This window comes from Salmo salar, chromosome ssa09 (assembly GCF_905237065.1).
Source record: "Salmo salar chromosome ssa09, Ssal_v3.1, whole genome shotgun sequence".
Lineage (NCBI taxonomy): Eukaryota > Metazoa > Chordata > Actinopteri > Salmoniformes > Salmonidae > Salmo > Salmo salar.
The window spans coordinates 56,049,113-56,072,767 of NC_059450.1; positions in this window are offsets into that span (position 1 = coordinate 56,049,113).

Genomic DNA, 23,655 nt, shown 5'->3' on the forward strand with positions numbered 1-23,655 from the left:
CTAACAGAGCTCTAGTGTTCCTCTGTGGAGATGGGAGAATCTTCCAGAAGGACAAGCATCTCTGCAGCACTCCACCAATGAGGCCTTTATGGTAGAGTCTCTGAATGTCCTTGAGTGGCTCAGCCAGAGCCTGGACTTCAACCCAATCTAACATCTCTGGATAGACCTGAAAATAGCTGTGCAACAACTGTCCCCATCCAACCTGACAGAGCTTAAGATCTGAATGGGAGAAACTCCCCAAATACAGATGTGCCAAGCTTGTAGCGTCATACCCAAGAAGACTCTAGGCTTTAATCGCTGCCAAAGGAGCTTCAACAAAGTAATCAAATCAAATCAAATGTATTTATATAGCCCTTCGTACATCAGCTGATATCTCAAAGTGCTGTACAGAAACCCAGCCTAAAACCCCAAACAGCAAGCAAAGCATGTGAAAGAAGCACGGTGGCTAGGAAAAACTCCCTAGGAAAAACTCCCTAGAAAGGCCAAAAACCTAGGAAGAAACCTAGAGAGGAACCAGGCTATGAGGGGTGGCCAGTCCTCTTCTGGCTGTGCAGGGTGGATATTATAACAGAACATGGTCAAGATGTTAAAATGTTCATAAATGACCAGCATGGTCAAATAATAATAATCATAGTAGTTGTCGAGGGTGCAACAAGCACGTCCGGTGAACAGGTCAGGGTTCCATAGCCGCAGGCAGAACAGTTGAAACTGGAGCAGCAGCACGGCCAGGTGGACTGGGGACAGCAAGGAGTCATCATACCAGGTAGTCCTGAGGCATGGTCCTAGGGCTCAGGTCCTCCGAGAGAAAAACAGAAAGAGAGAAAGAGAGAATTAGAGAGAGCATATTTAAATTCACACAGGACACCGGATAAGACAAGAGAAATACTCCAGATGTAACAGACTGACCCTAGCCCCCCGACACATAAACTACTGCAGCATAAATACAGGAGGCTGAGACAGGAGGGATCAGAAGACACTGTGGCCCCATCCGATGATACCCCCGGACAGGGCCAAACAGGCAGGATATAACCCCACCCACTTTGCCAAAGCACAGCCCCCACACCACTAGAGGGATGTCTCCAACCACCAACTTACCGTCCTAAGACAAGGCCGAGTATAGCCCACAACGATCTCCGTCACGGCACAACCCAAGGGGGGGCGCCAACCCAGACAGGAAGACCACGTCAGTGACTCAACCCACTCAAGTGACGCACCCCTCCCATGGACAGCATGGAAGAACACCAGTAAGCCAGTGACTCAGCCCCTGTAAAAGGGTTAGAGGCAGAGAATCCCAGTGGAAAGAGGGGAACCGGCAAGGCAGAGACAGCAAGGGCGGTTCGTTGCTCCAGCCTTTCCGTTCACCTTCACACTCCTGGGCCAGACTATACTTAATCATAGGACCTACTGAAGAGATAAGTCTTCAGTAAAGACTTAAAGGTTGAGACTGAGTCTGCGTCTCTCACATTGGTAGGCAGACCATTCCATAAAAATGGAGCTCTATAGGAGAAAGCCCTACCTCCAGCCGTTTGCTTAGAAATTCTAGGGACAATTAGGAGGCCTGCGTCTTGTAACCGTAGCGTACGTGTAGGTATGTACGGCAGGACCAAATCGGAAAGATGGGTAGGAGCAAGCCCATGTAATGCTTTGTAGGTTAGCAGTAAAACCTTGAAATCAGCCCTTGCCTTAACAGGAAGCCAGTGTAGGGAGGCTAGCACTGGAGTAATATGATACATTTTTTTGGTTCTAGTCAGGATTCTAGCAGCCGTATTTAGCACTAACTGAAGTTTGTTTAGTGCTTTATCCGGGTAGCCGGAAAGTAGAGCATTGCAGAAGTACTGAGTAAAGAGTCTGAATACTTATGTAAATTTGATATTTCAGTTTTTCTGTATTGTAAATTAGCAAAAAAAAAAAAAAAATGTTTTTGCTTTGTCATTATGGGGTATTGTGTGTAGATTGATGAGGGGAAAAAAACAATTTCATAAATCTTTGAATAAGGCTCTAAATGTTTTCTGAAAAAGTCAAGGGGTCTGAAAACGTCCCTTTTTTCACTCCAGTAGCTTATTTTGTATGGAACCCAATGCAATTGTGTTGAATGCAGATGGATTGTGTCACACCCCGCCTTAGTCTGGGGGACTGGTGGCTGTCACTGTGAAATGCTGAGTCGAAAGCTGTGGAAGGGTGAGCATGAAAATGGAATTGTGCAGAGTAAGCTGCCTTTTAAGAGCCATTTATCAGCTGTGTAAAGGATTCGCTAGCTGCTAGCCTCCATGTGGCTAATAGTAGAATAACTAGCCACTACACTGGCCATCCACATTAGAATGGAGCTCCTTTCTCAGTTTTTCAAAGGGCATTCTCAGTTCACATATTGTTTAATAATAATGTTGTACAACGTTGGTTTAAAAAATGTGGAAAAGATTAGCTAGACTAGCCTCTTTGTTGCTAATAGAAGCATAACTAGCTGCCATCCATAACTTTGCCTCAGTTATTCAAAGTGCATTTTCAGCTCACAGATTGTTAAGAGTTCTAAAATTGAATATTTGTGGGGTTTTTTCTTCTAGGCTTGTTTCTACCCAGAAGGCTTTGTCTTTGACTGGATGTACTGGCACAGAAATCGATGTAACACCATGCAGAGCTGTCCATATACAAATAATCTAGTGGACTGAAATGACCAGACTGTTGATGCAGTTTGAGAACATTTACTGCCTCCACCATCAATACGATAGGAACATTTACAGTCAATGGATTCACAGCTATACAGGAGCTATACAGGGTCAATTTAACATATTAAACATATACAGCATATTACATTATAGTGTATTGCTTTTTGCCAGTGTAGGCTAGATGTACATTTAATTATACATCCTTATGCATTGAACTACAAATCAGAAAAATTGTTCAATGGTGAGCGGAGGCTACCCAAATAACTTCTAGAATATTATAACGGTTTGCAGTGGAACTTTATGATAATCATGGAAGATTGATTAACTTTGTTCGTATGATAGGCTACACCATTCCACCTTCACTCACAAGATATTGTTGCATTTGCGGCTCCACTCCGTGTCCTCACTAGCTAACCAGAAGAACAAGAAGACGGTAGGTCACTATGTAACTTGGCCATATGTGTTCCCTCTCCTCCAGTCCATTTCCAGTCTTTCCCCTCTCTCACTGTCATCCCGGTTCATAAACCCACCCCCACCGTCCTTCTTTCAGCTATGACAATTAAATTATGATTGCCCTGTGAGGTTCACATGTGATGCAGGTGTAACGGACGTCACACTGCTTGCTTTACAGTATATCTTCCTTACTAGTCCTTGGATCTTGCGTCCTCTATCTCACAAACACACATGACAGCCCTATTGACAACACCTTAGCCAGCTGTACCACTGAAAAGCTATCAATTTCATAGCATTTGAGGAGTGAGGTTACCAATCCAACTCCGTTACACAGCCTCACTACAATATCTATGGTGAGATATCTGTGTATTCCTTTTTGTTTCCATCTGTGGCTGCAGTACATCAACAGCTTGGATGTTCCTTCGTAGATTGTTGGTCTCTTGAATGCTATCCCACAGTGATAAGGCAAAGTGTGCCATGAATTTAAAGGAAGCGGGCAGGCCACAGAGTGTTGTGTACCAGAGGGAGGGCACTGGAGGTTCCCTGTGAATAAGTAGGCCACTCCTAATTCGAATGTGACAGCCTCCACTGGAGCTCTCCGTTACCCATTTCTGCACTAACATACACACACAGGCAGCCGGGAGCAGTCAAGCCTCCTGCGTAGGTCACACTCTGCTTTCTCTCCCACTCACTGCACAGCATGGGCCAAGTCAGCTACAAGATGAGGAGAGTGTGTCACTCTCATGGTCATTCTTCCCCCAAGCTCCACGTGTGTGTGTGTGTGTGTGTGTGTGTGTGTGTGTGTGTGTGTGTGTGTGTGTGTGTGTGTGTGTGTGTGTGTGTGTGTGTGTGTGTGTGTGTGTGTGTGTGTGTGAATGCGTGTCTCTGACGGTCAGTCATCCTACAGGTGCTAATTAAGGTCACCAGGTTTGCTGTATAATGCCATACTGGTGGACAGAGCAAGGTAAATAGCAGAATTTTCTGTGTGAGTAAATGTTGTCACGGGAGGGAGGCCACACGTTTGGCTACAAATGAATTAACAACAGGGACAGATGGACGATACAACACTACACAGTGTTCGATTGCCAACACCATCATCGTGCATCTGAAATGCTGGAAAAGCATGCCCTGGGCCAGGGGTGTCAAACTCATTCCACAGAGGGCCGAGTGTCTGCAGGTTTTTATTTTATGACCTGGGTGGCAGGTAGCCTAGTGGTTAGTGCATTGGGCCAGTAACCAAAAGGTTGCTAGATCAAATCCCTGAACTGACAAGGTAAAAATCAGTGTTCTGAAAAAGGCAGTTAACCAACTGTTCCATGGTCAGCATTGTAAATAAGAATTTGTTCTTAACTGACTTGCCTAGTTAAATAAAAATAAAATAGACAACCAGGTGAAGGGAGTTCCTTACTAATTAGTGACCTTAATTCTTCAATCAAGTACAAGGGTGGAGCAAAAACCTGCAGACACTTGCCCCGTAAGACAATTGAGAAATGGATTTCAGTATGTGTGTCATTCAGAGGGTGAATGGGCAAGACAAAATATTGAAGTGCTTTTGAACGGGGTATGGCACACATACACAATCTATGTCTCAGTTGTCTCAAGGCTTAAACATCTTTCTTTAACCTGTCTCCTCCCCTTCATCTACAATGACTGATGTGGATTTAACAGGTGACTTCAATAAGGGATCATGGCTTTTAACTGGATTCACCTGGTCAGTCTATATCATGGAAAGAACAGGTGTTTCTCAGAGATGAAATTACATTTCAGCAGAATAATTTTGCAGGAATGCTAATCTTATCTGTATCTAGCTACAGAAATGATTTCAGAACAATAAACACTATGTAAAAAACATTATGAAAGTGACTAGTGTTCAATGACTATGTACTTAGGGCAGCAGTCTCTAAGGTGCAGGGTAGAGTACCAGGTGGTAGCCGGCTAGTGACAGTCACTAAGGTGCAGGGAAGGGTACCGGGCAGACACTTGTTAGTGATAGCTGTTTAACAGTCTGATGGCCATGGCATTTGCTTGGACCGGATGCTGGTTTTCCAAACGGCGTCAACACCACAACACCACAGCCATTGCTAGCTAGCCAATTTACCAACTAGCAGTACTGTAGAAACGAAATACATTACAACGGAACGTTTTGATTTGTGTAAAATTAGCTAGCTACATAGTTTTCTTTGTATCAAAGATAAAGGTAAACACAGCCATTGCTAGCTAGCCAACTCTACCAGCTAGCAGTACTGTATCATTTTTAGTCAATAAGATTTTTGCAACGTAAGCTTAACTTTCTGAACTTTCGAGATGTGTAGTCCACTTGTGTAGCTAGCAGGACTGACTTTGTGTAACCTGGCCAACGTTTAATTACTTCTGCGTTATGAAAGGAACTAGACACGGACACGAATGATCCATTGGTAGTTTGTTGTAACCAAGTATTGGTGCTAACCGTGTGTTATTGGATGCTAGCATGCTAGTTAGCTACGGCGTCATAGGATACGGTGCACTGGGTGGGTTTCACGGAAGAATACTGTATCAAGTTATCTAGCTGAATAAACTAAGTTTGAGCCTATTCCTGTAAACATTGAACCACTGTAGTTTACATCAATTATAATTTCTAAAGTGGAAGTTGGAAAAGTTATATTTGAGTGTTTCAGTGAATGGTTAGTGAGGGAGGCCCTGCTCTCTCGCATCCCCAGTTGTTTAGTTAATTTTCATTCCAATCTCCTTTGCATTAGCGTAGCCTCTCCTGTAGCCTGTCAACTATGTGTCTGTCTATCCCTGTTCTCTCCTCTCTGCACAGGCCACACAAACGCTTCACACCGCGTGGCCGCTGCCACTCTCACGTGGTGGTCCCAGCGCGCCCGACCCACGTGGAGTTCCAGGTCTCTGGCACCCTCTGGAACTGCCGGTCTGCGGCCAACAAGGCAGAGTTCATCTCAGCCTATGCTACCCTCCAGTCCCTCGACTTCTTGGCGCTGACGGAAACATGGATTACCACAGAAAACACTGCTACTCCTACTGCTTTCTCCTCATCTGACCACGTGTTCTCGCATACCCCGAGAGCATCTGGTCAGCGGGGTGGTGGCACTGGAATCCTCATCTCTCCCAAGTGGACATTCTCTCTTTCTCCCCTGACCCGTCTGTCTATCTCCTCCTTTGAATTCCATGCTGTGACAGTGACTAGCCCATTCAAGCTTAACATCCTTATCATTTATCGCCCTCCAGGTTCCCTTGGAGAGTTCATCAATGATCTTGACGCCTTGATAAGTTCCTTTCCTGAGGATGGCTCACCCCTCACAGTTCTGGGTGACTTTAACCTCCCTACGTCTACCTTTGACTAATTTCTCTCTGCCTCCTTCTTTCCACTCCTCTCCTCTTTTGACCTCACCCTCTCACCGTCCCCCCCTACTCACAAGGCAGGCAATACGCTTGACCTCATCTTTACTAGATGCTGTTCTTCTACTAATCTCACTGCAACTCCCCTCCAAGTCTCCGACCACTACCTTGTATTCTTTTCCCTCTCGCTCTCCTCCAACACTACTCACTCTGCCCCTACTCAGATGGTATTGTGCCGTCGCAACCTTCGCTCTCTCTCTCCTGCTACTCTCTCCTCTTCCATCCTATCATCTCTTCCCTCTGCTCAATCCTTCTCCAACCAATCTCCTGATTCTGCTCCCTCAACCCTCCTCTCCTCCCTTTCTGCATCCTTTGACTCTCTATGTCCCCTATCCTCCCGGCCGGCACGGTCCTCCCCTCCTGCTCCGTGGCTTGACGACTCATTGCGAGCTCACAGAACAGGGCTCCGGGCAGCCGAGCGGAAATGGAGGAAAACTAGCCTCCCTGCGGACCTGGCATCTTTTCACTCCCTCCTCTCTACATTTTCTTCCTCTGTTTCTGCTGCTAAAGCCACTTTCTACCACTTTAAATTCCAAGCATCTGCCTCTAACCCTAGGAAAGCTCTTTGCCACCTTCTCCTCCCTCCTGAATCCTCCTCCCCCTCCTCCCTCTCTGCGTATGACTTCGTCAACCATTTTGAAAAGAAAGTTGACGACATCCGATCCTCGTTTGTTAAGTCAAACGACACCGCTGGTCCTGCTCACATTGCCCTACCCTATGCTTTGACCTTTTTCTCCCCTCTCTCTCCAGATGAAATCTTGCGACTTGTGACGGCCGGCCGCCCAACAACCTGCCCGCTTGACCCTATCCCCTCCTCTCTTCTCCAGACCATTTCCGGAGACCTTCTCCCCTACCTCACCTCACTCATCAACTCATCCTTGACTGCTGGCTATGTCCCTTCCGTCTTCAAGAGATATCTTAAGGTGAATGCACCAATTTGTAAGTCGCTCTGGATAAGAGCGTCTGCTAAATGACATAAATGTAAATGTAAATGTGATAGATGCTGTTTTTCATTCTCTCGGTCCCAGCTTTGATGCACCTGTATTGTCTCTGTCTGCAAGATGGTAGCAGGATGAACAGACCGTGGCTCGGGTGGCTGAGGTCCTAGATTTCCTGGAGGGCAGGCAGTGTGCCCCTGGTGATGCAATCTCTATTTGGACACTATTGAAAACAAGATGGTTCATCTCAAGAGGTTTCATTATGCACAAATTTCAAGTAAATAAATAATAATAATAAAATAATTTCACATTTATCATTTAGCAGATGCTCTTATCAAGCTGTTCATGACATCAAATGTGAATGCATTGCTTTTGAATCAATGCTGTGTTACTGTGACTTAATCACCAGTGATTTGTTGGCAACTAAGCGTGGTGCTATTTGGAACTGTGGCTGAGTCGCAAGTGACACCCTATCCCCTAGTGCAGATATTCCCCGTTTTTTTTTTTTTTTTCATAGACACTTTAAGAACCCTAACTGCATGTCCATAATTCTCTCAATTTCCTCGACACCGGTGCCCCTGCACATTGACGCTGTACCAGTACCCTCTGTATATAGCCCCGCTATTGTTATTCACTGCTGCTCTTTAATTATTTGTTTTTCTTATTTCTTACTTTCTTAAAACTGCATCTTTGGGCTTGTAAGTAAGCATTTCACTGTAAGGTCTACACCTGTTGGATTCGGCGCCTGTGACAAATACAATTTGATTTGATTTGTTCATTGACTATAGCTCAGCATTCAACACCATAGTACCCTCCAAGGTCATAATAAGCTTGAGGCCCTGGGTCTGAACCCCGCCCTGTGCAAGTGGGTCCTGGACTTCCTGACAGGCTGCCCCCAGGTTGTGAAGGTAGGAAAAAACAACTCCTCTTTGCTGATACTCAACAATGAAGCCCCACAAGGATGCGTGCTCAGCCCCCTACTGTACTCCCTGTTCACCTATGACTGCACGGCCATGCACGCCTCCAACTCAATCATCAAGTTTGCAGACAACACAACAGTAGTAGGCCTGTTTACCAACAATGACGAGACAGCCTACAGGGAGAAGGTGAGGGCCCTGGGAGTGTGGTGCCAGGAAAATAACCTCTCACCCAACATCAACAAAACAAAGGAGCTGATCGTGGACTTCAGTAAACAGCAGAGGGAGCACCCCGCTATCCACATCGACGGGACCGCAGTGGAGAAGGTGGAAAACTTCAAGTTCCTCTGCGTACACATCACTGACAAACTGAAATGGTCCACCCACACAGACAGTGTGGTGATAAAGGTGCAACAGCGCCTCTTCAACCTCAGGAGGCTGAAGAATTTCGGGTTGGCACCTAAAACCCTCAAAAACTTTTACAGATGCACAATTGAGAGCATCCTGTCGGGCTGTATCACCGACTGGTAAGGCAACTGCACCACCCGCATCTGCAGGGCTCTCCAGGGGGTGGTGAAGTCTGCCCAATTCATCACCGGGGGCAAATTACTTGCCTTCCAGGACACCTACAGCACCCAATGTCACAGGAAGGCCAAAAAAGATCATCAAGGACAACAACTGCCTGTTCACCCCACTATCATCGAGAAGGCGAGGTCAGTACAGGTGCATCAAAGCTGGAACCGAGAGACTGAAAAACAGCTTCTATCTCAAGGCCATCAGACTGTTAAATAGTGTTAAATAGCCATCACTAGCACATTAGAGGCTGCTGCCCTATATACATAGAATTGGAATCACTGGCCACTTTAATAATCGAACACTAGTCACTTTAATAATGTTTACATATTTTGCATTACTCATCTCATATGTATATACTGTATCTTATTCTATGCCGCTCTGACAATGCTCGCCCCAAATATATATTTTTTCTTCATTCCATTCCTTTACTTTTGATTTGTGTGTATTGTTGTGAGATTGTGAGATATTACTGCACTGTAGAGCTAGAAACACAAACATTTCGCTACACCTGCAATAACATCTGCTAAACACGTGTATGTGACAAATACAATTTGATGGGCATGCTCAATGGTGTATGTGTGTGTCACGTCCTGACCAGTAAAAGGGGTTATTTGTTATTGTAGTTTGGTCAGTGCGTGGCAGGGGGTGTTTGTTTAGTGTGTTTCAGGGTTTTTGGTTGATGTTCTATGTTTTCTATTTCTATGTGGGTTTTCTAGTTTTCTATGTCTATGGTAGTTTTTTCAATGACCTCCAATCAGAGGCAGCTGTTTGCTGTTTTCTCTGATTGGAGGCCATATTTAAGTGTGTTTGTTTTCACTTGTGTTTGTGGGTGGTTGTTTCCTCGTATAGTCTGAGCACCTTACGGGACTGTTTTTCATTGTTTGTTTTGTATGAATATTTTTTTCCCTTCTAAATAAAAAGAAGATGAGCACCTTAACCGCTGCATATTGGTCCGATGATTTCTCCTCCTCAGACGACGAACTTTATGACAGTGTGACCTCAATAAGCCTCCAGTCAAATATGGAGATTTCTCTATTTGACAATGTACAAAGCGGACTCTTGTATGGTTGTTCTTCTCAAAGTTACCTAGAAAACAAGCTCATGTATTATTGATCACAAGACCTGAGGCTGCCACTCGTTGTATTCCTAGGTTGCACAGTTCATCTACTGAGCTTTTTATATGCATGTTCTGCCACCAAGTGGCGAAAAAAAAAATCCCTCTGCCTTTCTCCTTCCCTCTGCAAAGTAGTAAGCCTTCACCACATTGTATTTATTAACTATCAGATAATCCAAGTGTATATAATGCCTTTCATTATAACCATTGCTCATCACATGTAAAACTAATGCTACCTGATCAATTGCATCACTTGACTGCTAATTGCCAATGTATGCTGATTGGCTGTGTAATTCAGTACCACAGGTGTGGACATTTTGACCTAATACAGTGGCTTGCGAAAGTATTCACCCCCTTGGCATTTTTCCTATTTTGTTGCCTTACAACCTGGAACTAAAATTGATTTTTTGGGGGGATTGTATCATTTCATTTAAACAACATGCCTACCACTTTGAAGTTGCAAAATATTTTTGCTTGTGAAAAAAACAAGAAATAAGACAAAAAACATTTCATCTGACCAGAGTACCTTCTTCCATATGTTTGGGGAATCTCCCACATGCCTTTTGGCCAACACCAAAAGTGCTTGCTTATTTTTTTTCTTTAAGCAATGGCTTTTTTCTGGCCACTCTTCCGTAAAGTCCAGCTCTGTGGAGTGTACGGCTTAAAGTGGTCCTATTGACAGATACTCCAGTCTCCGCTGTGGAGCTTTGCAGCTCCTTCAGGCTTATCTTTGGTCTCTTTGTTGCCTCTGATTAATGCCCTCCTTGCCTGGTCCGTGAGTTTTGGTGGGCGACACTCTCTTGGCAGGTTTGTTGTGGTGCCATATTCTTTCAATTTTTTAATAATGGATTTAATGGTGCTCCGTGGGATGTTCAAAATATCGGATATTTTTTTTATAACCCAACACTGATCTGTACTTCTCCACAATGTTGTCCCTGACCTGTTTGGAGAGCTCCTTAGTCTTCATGGTGCCACATGCTTTGTGGTGCCCCTTGATTTGTGCTGTTGCAGACTCTGGGGCCTTTCAGAACAGGTGTATATATACTGAGATCATGTGACAGTTAAATAAAGTCCACCTGTGTGAAATCTAACAAATGATGTGACTTTTGAATGTAATTTGTTGCACCAGATCTTATTGAGGGGCTTCATAGCAAAGGGGGTGAATACATATGCACGCACCACTTTTCTGTTTTTTATTTTTTTCGAATTTTATGAAACAAGTTATTTTTTTCATTTCACTTCACCAATTTGGACTATTTTGTGTATGTCCATTACATGAGATCCAATAAAAATCAATTTAAATTACAGGTTGTAATGCAACAAAATAGGAAAAACGCCAAGGGGGATGAATACTTTTACAAGGCTGAAGGCAATGCACTCAGGAGGTGTTGTGCCATTGTTTTAGAGTGTGTCTTAGGTGAGCCACAGTTTGTAGCCATCAGTCTTGTATGTTTTTACTTGTTTTATCCTGCATTAACTTTAAAATAAATTAAGCATTTTTGCACAATTTATTTAGGATGTTTTAAAGTCTTTTAGGGCGTGAGCCATTGCAATGGCTGTGGCTGCAGAAGGAGAAGCAGCGGACATGCCACCTGGCTCAGATGGGGCCTGATCAACTCGATCAGAGTCGAAACAACTAATGATGAAGGGACCTCACCTGAGGATGAGCCAGGAGACTGCTGTTTGCAGGTAAACATGTGCTATCGGCCAGGTCTTTCATACCCTCCTATTAAGTTAAAAAATATGTCAAATATGTAACTCAAAGGGGACCATCCTAAATTCCACTTAAGTCAAATTTTCACTTGCATGACTAAGTGGACATTTTACTTATTTGGAATTTCCTTCTATAGGTAATATCATATTCTCTATAATAGCTCCATCCATTTGACTCAATAAGACTTCATGAGGGTAGTGAACACTACTCTGAACACTACTATAAATACAGTTAAGCCTCTCTCCTCCACTCCACTGTATAAGAATATTTCAAAGATAAATACACAACGCAGAGACAGAGGACGAGAGGTCAAAACAGTACTAACGATCAAGGGAAATAGTATTTTTTCTGTAATAGGGGATTAATGCAGAGACGAGAGGAATTTGCCTATATATTGAGTCTGAAATAGGATACTTGTTATTTGGCCATTGGCCCAGTTTTATTGCAAGGAATTCTAATTGGTCAACCATGAGCTAGGGCTGGGTTATAAACTACATCCTGTCCCTTTGTTCAGGGGAGAATCACTGAGGACAGGGGACCATGAACATCTACAATCTACCTCTCAGCATAACATCTATGATTTATCCTATTTATCCTCTGAATAAACCTATTTTCCTCCTCCTGATTTGCTTAGGGGTTTATGTTATTGAAGAGTAACACCAGCTGCTAACACTTGAACTGCAGCCTTGAGATTCAACGGTAAAGGCTATGATCCCTTATTGATGTCACCTGTTAAATCCACTTCATTCCGTCTAGATGAACGGGAGCAAAGAAGGATTTTTAAGCCTTGAGACAATTGAGACTTGGATTGTGGCTGTCTAAAGCCCAATGAGGAAATGGCCGGATACAGGTGATGTTGTATTGACAGTTCTGGTTACAGGCATTCGAGGGTTTCGACTTCAAACTAGGAAGCGAAATAGAATTCATAGTTTTATATTGTTGTAGGCGGTTTTAGCAACAGCTGTGCTGGACTGTGGTCAACATGAATGATAGTTCTGATGGTATGGGTGGGGAGGATGAAAGTCAAGGACCTGGATGGTCTGTGGTGAAAAGAATGGCCATGCTATAAGTGCTGCTGACAGCAGTAGCACTTCTAGTGACGAGAACGTCAAGAGGGTGAAGGTAGTGAAAAACAAAAGGAATGATGTGTCAAATTGGAAAATTGTAATTGTGTTTGTTGCGATCAGAGTCTCATCTACACCCTATTTGATTAACCAATGCCATTAAGAAAGAGATGGGTAAAGTCACTTTAGCCCAGTTCATTGATAATGGTAGACTGTTAATATTCTGTGCTGACCATGTTCCGCAAGGGAAGATTCTGAAAATGAATTTCTGGAATTTTCTATGTCCGTAGATTATATAAAATAAAATAAGAGGGGGCATAGTGATTGAAGCCAAAAGGCTGCTCAAAAAGAAAGAGTGAAGTATAATTACAGTACACCATGAGTCGTTAATCATGAAACATACACCCCAGCTCTGATCAGGATAACAATTGTGACTCACCACCTGGATTCGGTCTTATGTAGCAACATTTGAATTTCTGTTTTTTACATTGGCTAAAAGTAGAGACTCAGAGCTACAAAATGGTATATACATATACATACACTGCATTTGAGGAAACAATGGGAAAGTAATTATGCTTTGAAAGTTGATCAACTTGTAAACTCACTTTTGAGAAAACTGTCTTTCAATGTTTTGGTACTACTATTGGAGAGCCCTTCTTTGTCTACACCCATTCAGCATTGTTCACACCCTCTTAAGCCTTAGCCCCAAGGGTTGATCCAACTGTTCTGTACTAACTTGCCAGCTACTTCTAGACATCTAAGAGAGAGAGAACAGCTCACAGAACATTACTCGCCCTAGCAGAGTTGGTTGTTATGTTATAGACCAATAAAAACTAATCTCTCGGCATGTCCAGCCAACTTATTATCTCAGTCAGTCATGGCTAGCAGGAAGGTTGCTAACTTTTTCTGTGGCTAAACCAACTAGGCTCGTAATTTAACAATTTTATTCGTATTTACAGATGGCACACAAGTTTGATATTAACGCACATGAAAGAAGGCATTTCGAGAAGGCATTTCTGCCAAAAAACGCATTTTGATAAAAAAATATTTTTTTACGTTCAAACAGCTCTCCTGTAAAGTCCTGACTTGCGACACACGCCTAGTTTCCTGAATCGGGTCACAACTGATTACGGGTGTATAGTTTATGGAACAGCTGTGAAGGCTTGTCTTCAGAGGCAGGATATACTCCAGTATATAGCTTCAAGGATATGTATTGGTGCATTTAACCTGTTAGGGCTAGGGGGCAGTATTTGCACGGCTGGATAAAAAAATGTACCCGATTTAATCTGGTTACTAATCCTACCCAGTAACTAGAATATGCATATACTTATTATATATGGATAGAAAACACCCTAAAGTTTCTAAAACTGTTTGAATGGTGTCTGTGAGTATAACAGAACTCATTTGGCAGGCAAAACCCTGAGACATTTTCTGACAGGAAGTGGATACCTGATGTGTTGTATTACCTTTAAACCTATGCCATTGAAAAACACAGGGGCTGAGGAATATTTTGGCACTTCCTATTGCTTCCACTAGATGTCACCAGCCTTTACAAAGTGTTTTGAGTCTTCTGGAGGGAGATCTGACCGAACAAGAGCCATGGAACGATGATGGCCCATTAGACACCTGGCGCGAGTTCATGTTGGGTACCCTCGTTCCAATACGTTATAAAAGAGAATGCATTCGTCCACCTTGAATATTATTCATGTTCTGGTTAAAAAGGCCCTAATGATTTATGCTATACAACGTTTGACATGTTTGAACGAACGTAAATATATTTTTTCCCCTCGTTCATGAAGTGAAGTCCGGCGGGCTTAGATCATGTGCTAACAAGACGGAGATTTTTGGACATAAATGATGAGCTTTTTTGAACAAAACTACATTCGTTATGGACCTGTGATACCTGGAAGTGACATCTGATGAAGAGAATCAAAGGTAATGGATTATTTACATAGTATTTTCGATTTTAGATCTCCCCAACATGACTGCTAGTCTGTATCGCAACGCGTATTTTTCTGGGCGCAGTGCTCAGATTATTGCAAAGTGTGATTTCCCAGTAAGGTTATTTTTAAATCTGGCAAGTTGATTGCGTTCAAGAGATGTAAATCTATAATTCTTTAAATGACAATATAATATTTTACCAATGTTTTCTAATTTTAATTATTTAATTTGTGGTGCTGACTTGACTGCCGGTTATTGGAGGGAAACGATTTCCTCAACATCAATGCCATAGTAAAACGCTGTTTTTGGATATAAATATGAACTTGATAGAACTAAAAATGCATGCATTGTCTAACATAATGTCCTAGGAGTGTCATCTGATGGAGATTGTAAAAGGTTAGTGCATCATTTTAGCTGGTTTTATGGTTTTGGTGACCCTGTCTTTGAATTGACAAAACATTACACACAACTCTTGTAAATGTACTGTCCTAACATACTCTAAATTTATGCTTTTGCCGTAAAACCTTTTTGAAATCGTAAAACGTGGTTAGATTAAGGAGATGTTTATCTTTCAAAGGGTGTAAAATAGTTGTATGTTTGAAAAATTTGAATTTTGACATTTATTTGGATTCAAATTTGCCGCTCTTGAAATGCACCTGCTGTTGATGGAGTGCACCACGGGTGGGACGCTTGCGTCCCACCTAGCCCATAGAGGTTAAATGTGCCATACTCGTGGAGGCAGGTGAGATGCCTATGGATATACGTTGTAAAAAAAAAGTAGTTTATTGGGTTAGGTTGAAAGGCATTGAGGCTGAGCATCCCACTGCTACTGTTCTAGATGACTTTTTGGGAATATACAAGTAGACAAGGCAGTGGGTTTGACAGTTGGAAAGCTTGAGGGAGTTGGAGGTTGGCCCTTCTGTGATGCTAGGGGATGTTCGTCCATGGTTACTCCCAGATCCTGTTGTTGATCTAACCTTGGTAGAGAAAATTAAAGATTGATCAGAAGTCAGTGATCGAGGGAAATTGGTTGACAACTACATTGGTAGAAGTTGTTCTGCTTTTTTACTGCTTTCGCAGATGGATCCAAGGACCCAGATAGTGGGCGCACAGGAGCATGCATTTATGTTCCTTAATTTGATGTGCATATACGTAGAAGACTAACAGATGAAGTCAGTATACACAGTTGAACTGTTGGCAATAGCAGTTGCCTTCCAGTGGGTGGAGGAGGTACAACCTGTTAGAATTATAGTATGCTCAGATTTTCTGTCTGTATTGAATAGTTTAACATATTGTAAATCTAATAGGAGTGACCTACTATTGGAGGTATTACTGTTGTGGAGAATTGAGAGACTGGGTGTAGTAATGAGATAAATAAAAACATCTTAGTTGGGTAGGAAGATTTAGAAATGTTGTAAACCGTTATTGACCACACACTCCAGTACAGTAGGTGGCGGCATGCACCTTTAACGTTTGTTTGCAGAAAAAGTTCTGGGACACTGTAAAGTCCATGGAGAATAAGAGCACCTCCTCCCAGCTGCCCACTGCAATGAGGCTAGGAAACACTGTCACCACCGATAAATCCACTATAATTGAGAATTTCAATAAGCATTTTTCTACGGCTGGCCATGTTTCCACCTGGCTACCTCTACCCTGGTCAACAGCCCTGCAGCCCCCACAGCAACCCGCCCAAGCCTCCCCCATTTCTCCTTCACCCAAATCCAGATAGCTGATGTTCTGAAAGAGCTGCAAAATCTGGACCCCTACAAATCAGCTGGGCTAGACAATCTGGACCCTCTTTCTAAAATTATCTGCCGAAATTGTTGCAACCCCTATTAGTAGCCTGTTCAACCTCTCTTTCGTATCGTCTGAGATTCCCAAAGATTGGAAAGCTGCCGCGGTCATCCCCCTCTTCAAAGGGGGAGACACTCTAGACCCAAACTGTTACAGACCTATATATATCCTAGCCTGCCTTTCAAAAGTCTTCAACAGCCAAGTTAACAAACAGATTACTGACCATTTCAAATCCCACCGTACCTTCTCCGCTATGCAATCTGGTTTCAGAGCTGGTCATGGGTGCACCTCAGCCACGCTCAAGGTCCTAAATGACATCATAACCGCCATCAATAAGGGACATTACTGTGCAGCCGTCTTCATCGACCTGGCCAAGGCTTTCAACTCTGTCAATCACCACATTCTTATTGGCAGACTCGACAGCCTTGGTTTCTCAAATGATTGCCTCGCCTGGTTCACCAACTACTTCTCTGATAGAGTTCAGTGTGTCAAATCGGAGGGCCTGTTGTCCGGACCTCTGGCAGTCTCTATGGGGGTGCCACAGGGTTCAATTCTCAGTCCGATTCTCTTCTCTGTATACATCAATGATGTCGCTCTTGCTGCTGGTGATTCTCTGATCCACCTCTACGCAGACAACACCATTCTGTATACTTCTGGCCCCTCTTTGGACACTGTGTTAACCTCTTGGGGCTAGGTGGGACGCTAGCGTGCCACCCGTGGTGCACTCCATCAACAGCAGGTGCATTTCAAGAGCGGCAAATTTGAATCCAAATAAATGTCAAAATTCAAATTTTTCAAAAATACAACTATGTTACACCATTTGAAAGATAAACATCTCCTTAATCTAACCACGTTTTACGATTTCAAAAAGGTTTTACGGCGAAAGCATAAATTTAGAGTATGTTAGGACAGTACATTTACAAGAGTTGTGTGTAATGTTTTGTCAAGTCAAAGACAGGGTCACCAAAACCATAAAACCAGCTAAAATGATACACTAACCTTTTACAATCTCCATCAGATGACACTCCTAGGACATTATGTTAGACAATGCATGCATTTTTAGTTCTATCAAGTTCATATTTATATACAAAAACAGCGTTTTACTATGGCATTGATGTTGAGGAAATCGTTTCCCTCCAATAACCGGCAGTCAAGTCAGCGTCACAAATTAAATAATTAAAATTAGAAAACATTGGTAAAATATTATATTGTCATTTAAAGAATTATAGATTTACATCTTTTGAACGCAATCAACTTGCCAGATTTAAAAATAACCTTACTGGGAAATCACACTTTGCAATAATCTGAGCACTGTGCCCAGAAAAATACGCGTTGCGATACAGACTAGACGTCATGTTGGGGAGATCTAAAATCGAAAATACTATGTAAATAATCCATTACCTTTGATTCTCTTCATCAGATGTCACTTCCAGGTATCACAGGTCCATAACGAATGTAGTTTTGTTCAAAAAAGCTCATCATTTATGTCCAAAAATCTCCGTCTCGTTAGCACATGATGTAAGCCAGCCGGACTTCTCGTCATGAACGAGGGGAAAAAATATATTTCCGTTCGTTCAAACATGTCAAACGTTGTATAGCATAAATCATTAGGGCCTTTTTAACCAGAACATGAATAATATTCAAGGTGGACGAATGCATAGCCTTTTATAACGTATTGGAACGAGGGTACCCAACATGAAGTAGCGCGCCAGGTGTCTAATGGGACATCACCGTTCCATGGCTCTTGTTCGGTCAGATCTCCCTCCAGAAGACTCAAAACACTTTGTAAAGGCTGGTGACATCTAGTGGAAGCAATAGGAAGTGCCAAAATATTCCTAAACCCCTGTGTTTTTCAATGGGATAGGTTTAAACTCAATACAACACATCAGGTATCCACTTCCTGTCAGAAAATGTCTCAGGGTTTTGCCTGCCAAATGAGTTCTGTTATACTCACAGACACCATTCAAACAGTTTTGGAAACTTTAGAGTGTTTTCTATCCATATATAATAAGTATATGCATATTCTAGTTACTGGGTAGGATTAGTAACCAGATTAAATCGGGTACATTTTTTTTATCCAGACGTGCAAATGCTGCCCCCTAGACCCAACAGGTTAACTAACCTCCAGACGAGCTTCAAAGCCATACAACTCTCCTTCCGTGGCCTCCAACTGCTCTTAAATGCAAGTAAAACTAAATGCATGCTCTTCAACCGATCGCTACTCGCACCTGCCCGCCCGTCCAGCATCACTACTCTGGACGGTTCTGACTTCGAATATGTGGACAACTACAAATACCTAGGTGTCTGGTTAGACTGTAAACTCTCCTTCCAGACTCACATTAAGCATCTCCAATCCAAAATTAAATCTAGAGTCGGCTTCCTATTTTGCAACAAAGCATCCTTCACTCATGCTGCCAAACACAGTACCCTCGTAAAACTGACCATCCTACAGATCCAATGACTTCGGCGATGTCATTTACAAAATATCCTCCAACACTCTACTCAACAAATTGAATGCAGTCTATCACAGTGCCATCCGTTTTGTCACCAAAGCCCCATATACTACCCACCACCCATATACTACCCACCACTGCGACCTGTACGCTCTCGTTGGCTGGCCCTCGCTTCATGCTCGTCGCCAAACCCACTGGCTCCAGGTCATCTACAAGTCTCTGCTAGGTAAAGCTCCGCCTTATCTCAGCTCACTGGTCACCATAGCAGCATCCACCTGTAGCACGCGCTCCAGCAGGTATATCTCACTGATCACCCCCAAAGCCAATTCTTACTTTGGCCGCCTTTCCTTACAGTTCTCTGCTGCCAATGACTGGAACGAACTGTGAAATTCACTGAAGCTGGAAACTCATATCTCCCTCACTAGCTTTAAGTACCAGCTGTCAGAGCAGCTCACAGATCACTGCACCTGTACATAGCCCATCTGTAAATAGCCCATCCAACTACTTCATCCCCATACTGTATTTATCTTGCTCCTTTGGACCCCAGTATCTCTACTTGCGCATTCATCTTCTGCACATCTACCATTCCAGTGTTTAATTGCTATATTGTAATTACTTCGCCACCATGGCCTATTTATTGCCTTACCTCCATTATCCTACCTCATTTGCACACACTGTATATAGACTTTTTCTACTGTATTATTGACTGAATGTTTGCAGATCATCTCAAGCTCTATCAGGTTGAATGGGGAGCGTTGCTGCACAGCTATTTTCAGGTCTCTCCAGAGATGTTCGATTGGGTTCAAGTCCGGGCTCTGGCTGGACCACTCAAGGACGTTCAGAGACTTGTCCCTAAGCCACTCCTGCGTTGTTTTGGCGGTGTGCTTAGGGTCGTTGTCCTGTTTGAAGGTGAACCTTTGCCCCAGTCTGAGGCCCTGAGCGCTCTGGAGAAGATTTTCATCAAGGATCTCACTGTACTTTACTCCATTAATCTATTCCTCAATCCTGACTAGTCTCCCAGTCCCTTGTGGTGGCTAATTTCTGCATTACCAAATGAGGAGAGTTAAACACACCAGTCCGAGTTAACTACATCTTTAATACTTAAGATACTTTTGCAAATGCCTCTGACCTTCAATAATGCACTCTCTCGAATGAACCAGGAAGGTGATTACACAATGGCTACAGAGATATTTTTTAGCAAAGATACACCCCCTTCAACATACATTGACAAACCACAGATCTTAGTAACAGTTCACAAAGGTTAAGTCTTATATGACAGATATCCATAAAACACAGCAGACTAACTGCTATGTCAACAGGGTTCATTATATAGACCAGTATCTGGTCCCCTTAGAACTGTCCCTCCCTGGTACGGTATTGAACAGAACCGTTAGCTCATGTCCTCTGGAATGCTTTTTAGGCGTTCTTATCAAAATAAACCATAAATCTCCTTTGTCAGTGCTATCTCATAGTGGCCCATCCTCAGTAAAACACCTCTTGTTCCCACTCCTGGACAAGCTCACTGAGAGGGGAGTGACCTGCGCACAGACATTGTGGAGACAAATAATTGGTTCCCCATTAATCACGCCATCCCTTCACATGGTTTAAGAATAGATAAAGACACATTCACATGAAGACAATATCATTCTGTCCTCCTCTCTTGCTGATATTCTGCATAGCAACAGAGACATGTAAAAAACAAGTCTGACCTCTCCCCTCTCTGGGCCCCAAGTGTCTGAGCCCCAGCTAAGGGAAACGTGCAACTGAAACATACCAGAGTCCAAAGGACACTTTCTAATGACAAGTTTCTCACATAAGCATATTATACTAATAAAACATCTTAATTATCTATGTTACCCAACTAATTCTGATTCATCCACGACACCCTGCCACTGAAGAATTACCCCCTCAGCATGATGCTGCCACCACCATGCTTCACCGTAGGGATGGTGCCAGGTTTCCTCCAGACGTGATTGACTCGTTAGCTACCTTCAGTACGTTTACGCAACAGTGATGCTTGGCATTCAGGCCAAAGAGTTTAATCTTGGTTTCAGTTGACCAGAGTATCTTGTTTCTCATGGTCTGAGAGTCTTTGGGTGCTTTTTGGCAAACTCCAGCGGGCTGTTATGTGCCTTTTACTGAGGAGTGGCTTCCGTCTGGCCACTCTACCATAAAGGCATGATTGGTGGAGTGCTGCAGAGATGCTTGTCCTTCTGGAAGATTCTCCCATCTCCACAGGGGAACTCTAGAGCTCTATCAGAGTGACCATCAGGTTCTTGGTCACCTCCGTTACCCCGATTGCTCAGTTTGGCTGAGTGACAAGCTCCAGGAAGAGTCTAGGTGGTTGCAAACTTCTTCCAGTTAAGAATGATGGAAGCCTCTGTGTTCTTGGGGACATTTTTTTGTACCCTTCCCCAGATCTGTGCCTCGACATAATCCTGTCTGAGAGCTCCACAGACAATTCCGTGGACGTCATGGCTTGGTTTTTGCTCTGACATGCACTGTCAACTGTGGGACCTTTTATATAGACAAGAGTGTGCCTTTCCAAATCATGTCAAAACAATTGAATTTACCACAGGTGGACTCCAATTAAGTTGTAGAAACATCTCAAGGATGATCAATGGAAACAGGATGCAGCTGAGCTCAATTTCTTGTCTCCTAGCAAAGGGTCTGAACACGTAAATAAGGTATTTCTGTTTTTTTATTCATAATACAGTTGCAAAAATGTATATAAAACTGTTTTCGCTTTGTCATTATGGAGTAGTGTGTGTAGATTGCTGAGGATTTTATTTTATCCATTTTAGGCTAATGTAACAAAATGTGGACAAAGTCAAGGGGTCTGAATACTTTGCGAAGGCACTGTGTATATACTAGACAGAGTCAGAGGAAGGCCCAAGAAGACTCCAATCACCTGTTACAGCATGGCAAGCGATACCGACGCGCCAAATCTAGGTCCACAAGGCTCCTTAAAAGCTACCCCCAAGCCATAAGACTGCTGAATAATTAATCAAATGACCACCCGGACTATTGCATTGACACCCCCCCACACTGCTGCTACTCGCTGCTTATCTATGCATAGTCATTTTACCCCTACCTACAGTACATGTACAAATTACCTTGACTAACCTGCACCCCCGCACATTCACTCGGTACCGTTACTTTCTGTATAAGAATGGCGCTGAAGGAGATAGCTGCCTTTTTACAGGTTCCTAACAAATTGTGCTGTTGTGTGTATTTCTTCACGTTATTTGTGACTTATTTTGTACATTATGTTTCTGCCACCATCTCTTGTGACCAAAAAAAGCTTCTGGATATCAGAACAGCGATTACTCACCTCGTACTCGACAAAGATTCTTTCTTTAACGAGTCGGACGTGAAGGATTTACTTCAGATGCCGGACAAGGCCCAAATCCCCGTCACTCGCATGAAGAATAGACAGAGATATAGGGGACGTAGGTTGGGTGCCTTGTAAGGATCCAACGGCGAGTGGGTAATCCGCCTCTACCATCCGCCCTATTAGCCAACGTGCAATCATTGGATAAAAAACTGGATGAGCTCCAACCAAGACTATCCTACCAACGGGACATTAACTGTAATATCTTATCTTTCACCGAGTCATGGCTGAACGATGACATGGATAACATTCAGCTGGCTGAGGAAGTCTCAAGGTTTTGCTCGCCTGAGGTAGAGTATTTCATGATAAGCTGTAGACCACATTATATACCAATAGGTAGAGTTTTTATCTATATTTTTTGTAGCTGTCTATTTACCACCACAAACCGATGCTGGCACTAAGATCGTACTCAACAAACTGTATAAAGCCATAAGCAAACAAGAAAATGCTCATCTAGAGGCAGCACTCCTAGTGGCCGGGGACTTTATTACAGGGAAACTTAAATCCTAATACCTAATTTCTACCAACATGTTACATGTGCAACCAGAGGAAAAAAACTAGACCACCTTCACTCCACACACAGACACGTACAAAGCTCTCCCTTAGCCTCCATTTGGCAAATCTGACCATAACTCTATCCTCCTGATTCCTGCTAACAAGCAAAAACTAAAGCAGGAAGTACCAATTACTCGCTCGATATGGAAGTGGCCAGATGACGCAGATGCTAAGCTACAGGACCGTTTTGTTAGCACAGACTGGAATATGTTCCGGGATTCTTCCGATGGCATTGAGGTGTACACCACATCAGTCACTGGCTTCATCAATAAGTGCATCAATGACAAAGTCCCCACAGTAACCGTACATACAAAACCCCAACCAGAAGCCGTGGATTACAGGCAACATCCGCACTGAGCTAAAGGGTAGAGCTGCTGCTTTCAAGGAGCGGGACGCTTACAAGAAATCCTGCTATGCCCTCTGACGGACCATCAAATAGGCAAAGTGTCAATACAGGACTAAGATTGAATCCTACTACTTCGGCACCAACGATCTTCTGATGTGGCAGGGCTTGCAAACTATTACAGACTACAAGGGGAAGCACAGCCGTGTGCTGCCCAGTAACACGAGCCTACCAGACGATTTAATTTACTTCTAAGCGTGCCTCGAGGCAAGCAACGCTGAAGGATGTATGAGCGCACCTGCTGTTCCAGATGACTGTGTGATCATGCTCTCCGTAGCCAATG